The sequence below is a fragment of the Aricia agestis genome, chromosome 1, assembly GCF_905147365.1.
Source record: "Aricia agestis chromosome 1, ilAriAges1.1, whole genome shotgun sequence".
Taxonomy (NCBI): domain Eukaryota; kingdom Metazoa; phylum Arthropoda; class Insecta; order Lepidoptera; family Lycaenidae; genus Aricia; species Aricia agestis.
Window position 1 is genome coordinate 16,229,213 of NC_056406.1, and position 9,351 is coordinate 16,238,563.

The 9,351-nt window shown below is 31.1% G+C and overlaps 1 long non-coding RNA gene across 2 annotated transcripts; it reads right to left on the bottom strand.

Annotated features, from left to right (window-relative positions):
• Positions 1-3,703: 3,703 nt before the first annotated feature.
• On the bottom strand, positions 3,704-9,351 carry LOC121726089. Of its 2 annotated transcripts, XR_006035487.1 has the most exons (7): positions 9,239-9,351; positions 8,570-8,785; positions 7,985-8,035; positions 7,794-7,859; positions 5,616-5,690; positions 5,290-5,352; positions 3,704-3,915 (listed from the first exon to the last, which is right to left on the bottom strand). It is a non-coding gene; the product is annotated as an uncharacterized LOC121726089 (long non-coding RNA). The 2 variants fall into 2 exon arrangements; XR_006035483.1 differs by lacking the exon at positions 7,985-8,035.

Sequence of the window (9,351 nt, forward strand, 5' to 3'; positions counted from 1 at the left end):
AGCAACACAGATTACTAATTACTAGTATATATTCGTAGACAGATAAGCGTCTTAGAAGAGTTTGACGGCTCACGAATTGACATTTGATGCGACAGCTAGCGCCATCTTAAATTGGGGCGATAAAACTCTACAGGTGTGTATGTGTGCGTTTATGTTTGCATGTGTGTATTAGGATATTATTGGGATAGGATATCCTTGTCAGATTTTTATGTTTCAATTACCTTGAATTTGTAAAAACTGAGTTTGTTAAGTTTAGTTCACATAACAATACACAATTTTCACAAAAACAAAGTCTTTGAAACATAAAAATCCGACACTATAAAACAAATAAAAACAAAATTTTGACGAATATGATTATTTATTGTTTTTGGTCAATATAAAGTCCCTGCCACCGGTTCGCTGACCCACCCACCGTTCTCGGTGGGTGGGTCAGCGAACCGGTGGCAGCGAAGAACCGGCGTAAGAAACTCGATGAGTCTATTTTTTTAAACAAACAATGCTAGAATACATAGTTACATCATAAACACTGTGTTTAGATACAATTGAATTCGTAAAATAAAAGTTAAAACATTTTGTTATGCATCAATCAATCAAAACTAATTAATTTACATTAAATTGAAACTAAACTGAGTTTACAATGTTACATTCATAACACTATTCAATCAAGTGTTTTAAAATAGTTACAAAATTTATAATAACGGGTTTTTTGTTAATCAAGCTCGATCCATAATTTACTGCTAAGATTTAGAAAAATATATATTACGTTATACATGTTTGTATAACAATTGATAATAAATAGTCTGAAGATGTTTTTAACAATCTACCTACAGTTTGCATTTTTTCCGTAAAACATTTTGTTATGCATCACTCAATCAAAACTTATTATTCACATTCAATTGAAATTAAACTGAGTTTACAATGTTACATTCATAACACTATTCAATCAAGTGTTTTGAAATAGTTACAGAAATGTAATAATTATTCATAATAACGAGTTTTTTGTTAATCTAGCTCAATCCATAATTTACTGCTAAGATTTAGAAAAATATATATTACGTTATACATGTTTGTACAATTGATAATAAATAGTCTGAAGATTTTTTTAACAAACTGTAGATATACAGTTTGCATTTTTTCCGTTTGACTTTGTTAATGAAGAATATTACGAATAAACTTATTATTTATATTCAATTGAAATTAAACTGAGTTTACAACGTTATATTCATAACACAATTTAATTAAGTGTTTCAAAATAGTTACAAAAATGTTATAATTATTCATAATAACGGGTTTTTGTTAATCTTAGACTAGCACGAGTCGGCGCATGAGTACCGAAAACTATTCCACCTCAATTTTTTTATGCGATCCTCTTCAAATTGCCCTCCTGATGATATAAATGCATGTTGCCAGGGCGCAACCCGGTGCCATATTGTTTAAACAAACATTGTTTAAACAATTGCAAGGAATTGTTATTTTTCAACCGAAAAATTAATATTCTTTATTATAATAAATATTCTTTATTGAAATACCAATAAAAAAGGTCCTATGACTTTTTAGGATAAAGTTAATATTTTTAAAGATACGAATTTTTAAAGATTCGAAAAACCTCAAATTTGGGTACTTTCGACCGATGAAAAATATATTAAAAAAAAAATAATGTCAAAGTAACATATTTTTTTAAATTCTGTATACAATAGTCAATAACATTGTTAATAGAGATTTCAAAAAATTTCATTGTTTATATATTTTTTTTTATCTTAGCAAAAGTAGACAAAAATTGTGTTTTTGTACAATTACTCCCATAAACAATTACTTTATTTTAATTTTATTATTAATTATTAAAGTACAAATATAATTAAAGATTTGATGAAAATTTCAAGTGCCTAACTGATACTATTATTGATTACGAGCAAAAAAGGCCAAAAAAATCACGTTTCTTGTATGGGAGCCTCCCTTAAATGATATACTTTATTTTATTTTTAGTATTTGTAGTTATAGCGGCAACAGATATACACAATCTGTGAAAATTTCAGAAGTCTTAATAATAGGGTTTACTAAGATTTCGTTGTCTGTCCGTCTGCCTGTTTGTCTATATGTCTCCAGGCTGTATCTGAAGAACCGCTATATCTAGACTTCTGACATTTTTACAGATTGTGTATTTCTATTGCCGCTATAAGAACAAACACTAGAAATAAAATAAAGTCAATATTTAGGGGGGCTCCCATACAAGAAACGTGATTTTTTTGGCCTTTTTTGCTCGTAATCAATAATAGTAACAGCGAGGCACTTGAAAATTTCACGAAATCCTTAATTATATTTGTAATTTAATAATCTATAATATAAAAATGAGTCGCTGAATGTGTTGCTAAGCGCAAAACTCGAGAACGGTTGGACCGATTTCGCTAATTCTTTTTTTTAAATATTCCTTGAAGTACGAGGATGGTTCTTACGGAGAGAAAAATTCTAAAAAAAAATTAAAATTTTCTGAAAAAGTCTAAAAACAACACTTTTATATATAAAATGGATTTTCAATTGTGTTAGTAACGCTAAAACTCGAAAACGGCTGAACGGATTAGGCTAATTTTAGTCTTAAAATATTCGTAGATGTCCAGGGAAGGTGACACGAAGTTCACCGGGACAGCTAGTTAATAATAAAATTAAAATAATGTAACTGTTTAAGGGCTCCCATACAAAAAACACAATTTTTTGTCTACTTTTGCTAAAAAATATAAACAATGAAATTTTTTGAAATCTCTATTAACAATATTATTAACTATTGTAATATATATAATTTAAAAATATATATTACTTTGACATTTTTTTTTAATACATTTTTCATCGGTCGAAAGTACCCAAATTTGAGGTTTTTCGAACCTTTTAAAATTCATATCTTTAAAAATATTAACTTTATCGTAAAAAGTCATAGAACCTTTTTTATTGGTATTTCAATAAAAAATATAAAAAAATTTGTTCGGTTGAAAAATAACAATTCCTTGCAATTGTTTAAACAATGTTTGTTTAAACAACATGCATTTATATCAGAGGATCGCATAAAAAAATTGAGGTGGAATAGTTTTCGGTACTCATGCGCCGACTCGTCCTAGTCTTATCTAGCTCAATCCTTAATTTACTGCTAAGATTTAGAAAAATATAAATGTTATACATGTTTGTACAATTGATGATTGTATTATTGTAATATTCTTCATATTATTAAGAATAATAAAAACTAAGGAAACGTAACACCCACACTTCAACCGTTTTGAATTCAGTTCCTTTTCGCACACTAAAATATGACAATAGCATCATGCATGTATTCGGTACTAATTTTGTAGACTCATGGATTTTTAGGGTTCTATTACTAAGACTTCGATGTCTGTCCGTCCGTCTGACTGTCTCCAGGCTGTAACTCAAGAACCGCTATAGGTACTTTTGAAATTTTCACAGATTGTGTATTTCGGTTGCCGCTATAACAACAAATACTTAAAAAAAATACTTAAGAGTGTCTCCCATACAAGAAACGTGATTTTTTCGGCCTTTTTTGCTCTATATCAAAAATGGCAACAGGTAGGCACATTATATTTTCACGAAGGCCCTTATTGTATGTCTACGGCAATAATTAATTAAAATAAAATAAAAATTTAAGGGAAATTTAAAAATTCCCATACAAAAAACACAATTTTGGCCTATTTTGCTCTCTAACGGTACCGAACCCTTCGTGCGCGAGTCCAACTCGCACTTGGCCGATTATTTTGACAGTCACGTTTCCTTAGGTTTTATTTTCTGTAAGAATAATACATTCTATTCAGTAGCGTATTTGATGCGTAGGTCCGCTTCGGCGTTGTCATCCTTTCTCCAAATCAATATTCATCTCCTCCCATATCAAAACTGTTGGTTTCGTTTTCTTGATGCATGTCACTGTAAAATTAAAATGATTTATTTTAACGTACTGTTAGTAATTTTTTAGGGTCTATATAAGGTATTATTCAAAAAGCAAATATTAATTTGTTTTTTAAATACCTTTTCTAGACCCTAGAAAATAACTTCAAAAATTATTTTAATCACCAAATCTCACGGAACACATCGTTTGCGTCTGACCCGCACTTGGTAGATTTTTTTTATTTATGCCCTAGAGCCTAGACGATATAGTCTAAGCGATAAGTTGAGAATGGCGAAATATAGAGATAAGGGTCCTAAAAATACGTGCTATAGCTCATTAGATTCGGGAAGACGTCTTGAAAAATGTATCGGAAGCGTGTATTAGCACACAAAAAATTGCAAAAGTTATAAGCAAATTAGGTTGCAAAAAAAAGGTATTAGGATTTTTGTTAAAAACTCCGAAACTATTAACATTTAAGAAATTAAAAAAAAAGGATTCTTTAAGAGGAGGAAATTTCCATAAAAAAACTCTCAACTCCCGGAATTCTATCTCTAGTATTTATAATTTTAATTTAACGCTGAAAGTAGGCCGCGCGGCATTTATAGGTAGCGCGCGCGGCTTTAAAACTAACTAGTCACACTAATTATTTTTTTAAAGTATTATATATTAATTTAAAATTTAAAAAAAAACTTATGGTGTATTCCGAACACTTCAAAGAATTCGCTCCCGTTGGAAATTTAACTTAAAGTTAATTTTTCAACAAATTAGACAAATGTTAACTAACGAAATTTTTTCGAACTTCCGTCCTCATTGTACATTAAAAAAAATGTTTAAATAATTTTCGTAAAAATTGTTCACTTCGTGGAGCCCTTGATATAAACATACTTAACAAGATCACGCCATTAAAGTTTTAAAATGTTTAATACTTTGTATATATTTTTTTTAACTTGAACAAAAAACTAGAAATCAAAGTAATATTGTCAAAAAAAATTGTTTTTATTTATTATCACATAATTGTTTTTATATCAATGAAAGACATGTATTAACTAAAAAAAAATTTTGTTTATAAAAAAATTATAAACAAATGGACTATTTCGATGCTTTTAAAAAAATTTAAAAGCATCGAAGTAGTGAGCGTATACCCTCTTAAAAGGCCGGCAACGCACCTGCAGCTCTTCTGATGTTGCGAGTGTCCATGGGCGACGGTAGTTGTTTACCATCAGGTGACCTGTTTGCTCGTTTGCCCCCTTATTTAATAATAATAAAAAAAAAAAAGAAACGTGATTTTTTCGGCCTTTTTTGTTCCCAGAACCTTTTACACTAACTATCACCGGGACATCGTTAAGGCGAGTTACTTAGAGTTGCACTTCAGTGCAAGCACTATAAAAATATTAAATAGTAAAAATACTTACCAGAAGCACAATAAACTCCTACATAGGGTATAGATTCTTCATGTATTAGTCCACCTCAAGTACCTATAAATAATATCATGAAAATCTGTATACATATTTTATTCTTTTTATATATTCATTTAAAAAGTCAACCATTTTCAGGGTGGATGTTTAAAATTCCTTCTATAGCGGATGGCCACATATTTAGGTAACACATATGAAAATAGATGTTTTTAGATCTAATGATTTGTCATGTGTGTTGATACACCTGACGTCAATAGCACATTAATGTTTTATTATACTATTGTGTTATACAATAACTTCTAATATAAAGACAAGTTACTTACAACTTGTACTTGAAGCAACCTTAACTTCTATAGGATTTTGTAATACACATCCCGCATCATCAACCACTTGATTTCCTGAAACATTCATAAAATATATTAGGTACTAGCTGTTGCCCGCGTCTTCGTCCGCACGGACTTTAGTTTATAGCGCGCGATGTCAACAAAATTGGTGTCAAAAGCTTTTATAAAAAAACCCTGGTACCCCTTAAATCAATACAGCTGTGCAGTGTGCACGCAATAAGTATTTAATTTTTTTAATATTAAACTTTATATTTTATGCCAAATTGTAAAGCTTATTTAGCCCTCCAATTACAACTTTACCCATAAACTATTTATCATTGATAGGTTTAAGGTTACGTCACTGCACAGATAAAGTACTGAGTTATTTAATACCCTAGAATAGATATAACAATCGAAAAAAATCGAAACTTAAATGTAAGATGATACCACATCTTATAGAAAGACTTTTGAGCAAGCGTCAGCGCGATGTAGAAGACGCACGGTGCCATCTATTATGAATTGTTGGAACTAACTGAATTTGAACAAATTTACGCATTTTCTATGCCTATGTCCTTTCTCAGGCTTTAGACTATCTGTATACAAAATTTCATTACAATCGGTTCGGTAGTTTTGGCGTTTGGCGTGAAAACGAGACTGACAGACAGACAGACAGACAGACAGACAGAGATACTTTCGCATTTTTAATATTAGTATAGATTATGTGCACACTGCACAGCTGTTTTTGGGTATTTTGATTAATTAAGGGCCGCGCTACACCCGAATGGCAGTGGCGAGGCGAGCACTTTCAGCGCTGCCATTCCGGTGTAGCGCGGCCCTAAGAGGGGTACCACTTACCAGGGTTTTAAAAAGTTTTTAAATTTGACACAAATTTTGTTGACACCGCGCGCTATAAAGTCCACGCGGACGAAGTCGCGGGCAACAGCTAGTTATGAATAAAAACAATATTATATAGTAAAGTAGGTATGATAAGTTCTGTTACAATAATAAAGTAAAAAATAAAACGCCATCTGTTTTCATATATTAGAATTAAAATGTTGATTGCATTGATATATTTTCTGGATGGAATATAGGCCAACACGGTACACTCGAACTCCTTTATTTTAGAGCGCCTTCTGTTGTCAACTTGGCACATATATTAGAAATGCAGTAGGAGTTCTATAAGATAAGATAGATTGATTATTATTATACCAAGTGATTATATTATTAAACATAATATTCTAACGTATTAAAAACTATAATCAAAAACATACTAATTAATAAGTATGATTAGTTCTATGTTACAATAAAGTAAAAAATAAAACGCCATCTGTTGAATCGTATTAGAACTAAAATGTTCATTGCATTGATATATTTCTGGATTTTTTATAATATTATACATAAATTAATACATTTAAGATTTTGAAATATTATATTAAAATACACATCCAAGACCCAGGAACATTGAAAACTTTTTGTTCCGCCTGCGGGACTCGAACCCAGGACCCCCGGGATGAGCGCTGCCCACGCGCAATGCGAATTAATTTTCATCGATATTTTCATGGAAATAAGATATTTTCCCACATCAAAATGTAGCCTATGTCCTTTCTCAGACTCTAGAATAACTGTGTACAAAATTTCATTGCAATCGGTTCAGTAGTTTTGGCGTGAAAGCGAGACAGACAGACAGAGATACTTTCGCATTTATAATATTAGTATGGATAATATATTGAAGTATTGCCTTTCCTTCGACGACCTCTGTGGCTCAGTTGGTGGGCTATCGGTAGCTCAAGCCGGGGGTCGCGGGTTCGAATCCTGCCGACGGAACAAACATTTTTCAAAGTTCCTGGGTCGTGGATGTGTATTAAATATGTGTATAATATAATAAAAATCTTAAATATATGTATAGTATAAAAGTATTAAATATATTTCCGTTGTCTGGTACCCGTAACACAAGTCCTTCAGGTATTTAGCACAGGGCCAGAGTCAGACTGACGTGGTGTGAAGTGTCCATAGATATTATTACTATTATTCTTTTTATATTCATTTAAAAAGTCAACCATTTTTTTTTAGATCTAATGATTTGTCATGTGTGTCGATACAGCTGACGTTAATAGCACATTTGTTTTATTATACTATTGTGTTATACAATAACTTTTAATATAAAGACTAGTTACTTACTTGAAGCAACCTCAACTTCTATAGGATTTTGTAATACACATCCCGCATCATCAACCACTTGATTTCCTGAAACATTCATAAAATATATTATAATATGTTGAAGTATTGCCTTTCCTTTTCAAAAATTATCTAGGAATCCTGTACTATATTGTATTAATGTGTACATATTATTACATTACATCACTACTTACTTAAGGTTGATAAATCAGTGTTTAGTGTAGAGTGCAAGGGAAAATGTGTATCTGTAAAGATGATAATATAATCTTGTGATGAATAACATTAAACTCACCAAACCATATTCCAATACAAAATTATCTACTTTGTGTGTGTTGTTTTATTATTAAATAATATACGCACATTTGGCTACTATAATTTTAGATCAGTGGTTCTCAACCTTTTAGTCATGATGGGCCATTTCACCAAATGATTGTCTAGCCGGGACCACCCGCTGGTTTACCTAAACTAAGGTTTTATTGATAAAGAAAACAAGGACAACTGTATAAATATTAGCACATACATTTTTTTTATTTGGCAAAAATCGAAAAGTTACAGATTTTAATAAAATGTGATTTTTGTGACTGCATAGTCCATACTATTAACTAACTTCTGAATTGTCACATACATATTATTAGAATGGCTTTGCGTACCACTTGGAATGCTTTCAGCGACCACCAGTGGTCCGCAGACTACCGGTTAAGAACCACTGTTTTAGATAATCATAGTAGTTACATTGCATTGCAGGAAATTAATTCTATAATTACTTTTAATGTACTTACCAACTGTGGTAGGCTCACTAGGTAAATGTAGTTTAGGAATCGCTATCTTTGAAGGCGACCCTTCCCGTACTTTCCTTCTGGTTCAAAATGTCTATCGCAAACTCTATACTTGCGATAGCAATTTTCTTTTTTAAATCTGCTTGGGACGACTTCCAACCACTCTTCGTATAGAACTGGATATAACTGGATATTTGGTGACGGTATCTAAGGTTGATCCTAAAAGATAATTGATAATAAATAGAAAATCGTCTGACCACAGCATATGAAATCTGGATTGTATTGTACTACTATGTACTACGTACGTACGTATGTACAACTATATGCCGTATGCGTATCAATATAGTTAAACCTCATAAGAATCCGGTGACGGAAAACGTGTGATATATGATCCCAAAAGATAATAAATAGAAAATAGTCTGACCATAACATAATATTATGAAATCTAGATTGTAGGTTACATTGTACTAATATGTACTACGTAGTATGTACCACTCTATGCGAATAAATATAGTTAAAACACGAAAAAAGCCAGTGATGGTTCTGATTTTATTTACAATAATTGTAACTGATAAAACTAATTGATAAATAATTACGATAAACTTACAATATTACGAGGCTGCGAGGTTATGCAAATAACTAAGTTCTAATATACGCTACTTTAATACTTACTTTCCTGTGGCGAACCCTCCAAAAATGCAACGACTGCTCATTGTAAATAATTATCTCTGATTTTATTTTATGAACAATAAACAAATTTTGAATAAATTAGAAATCAGTTCCTT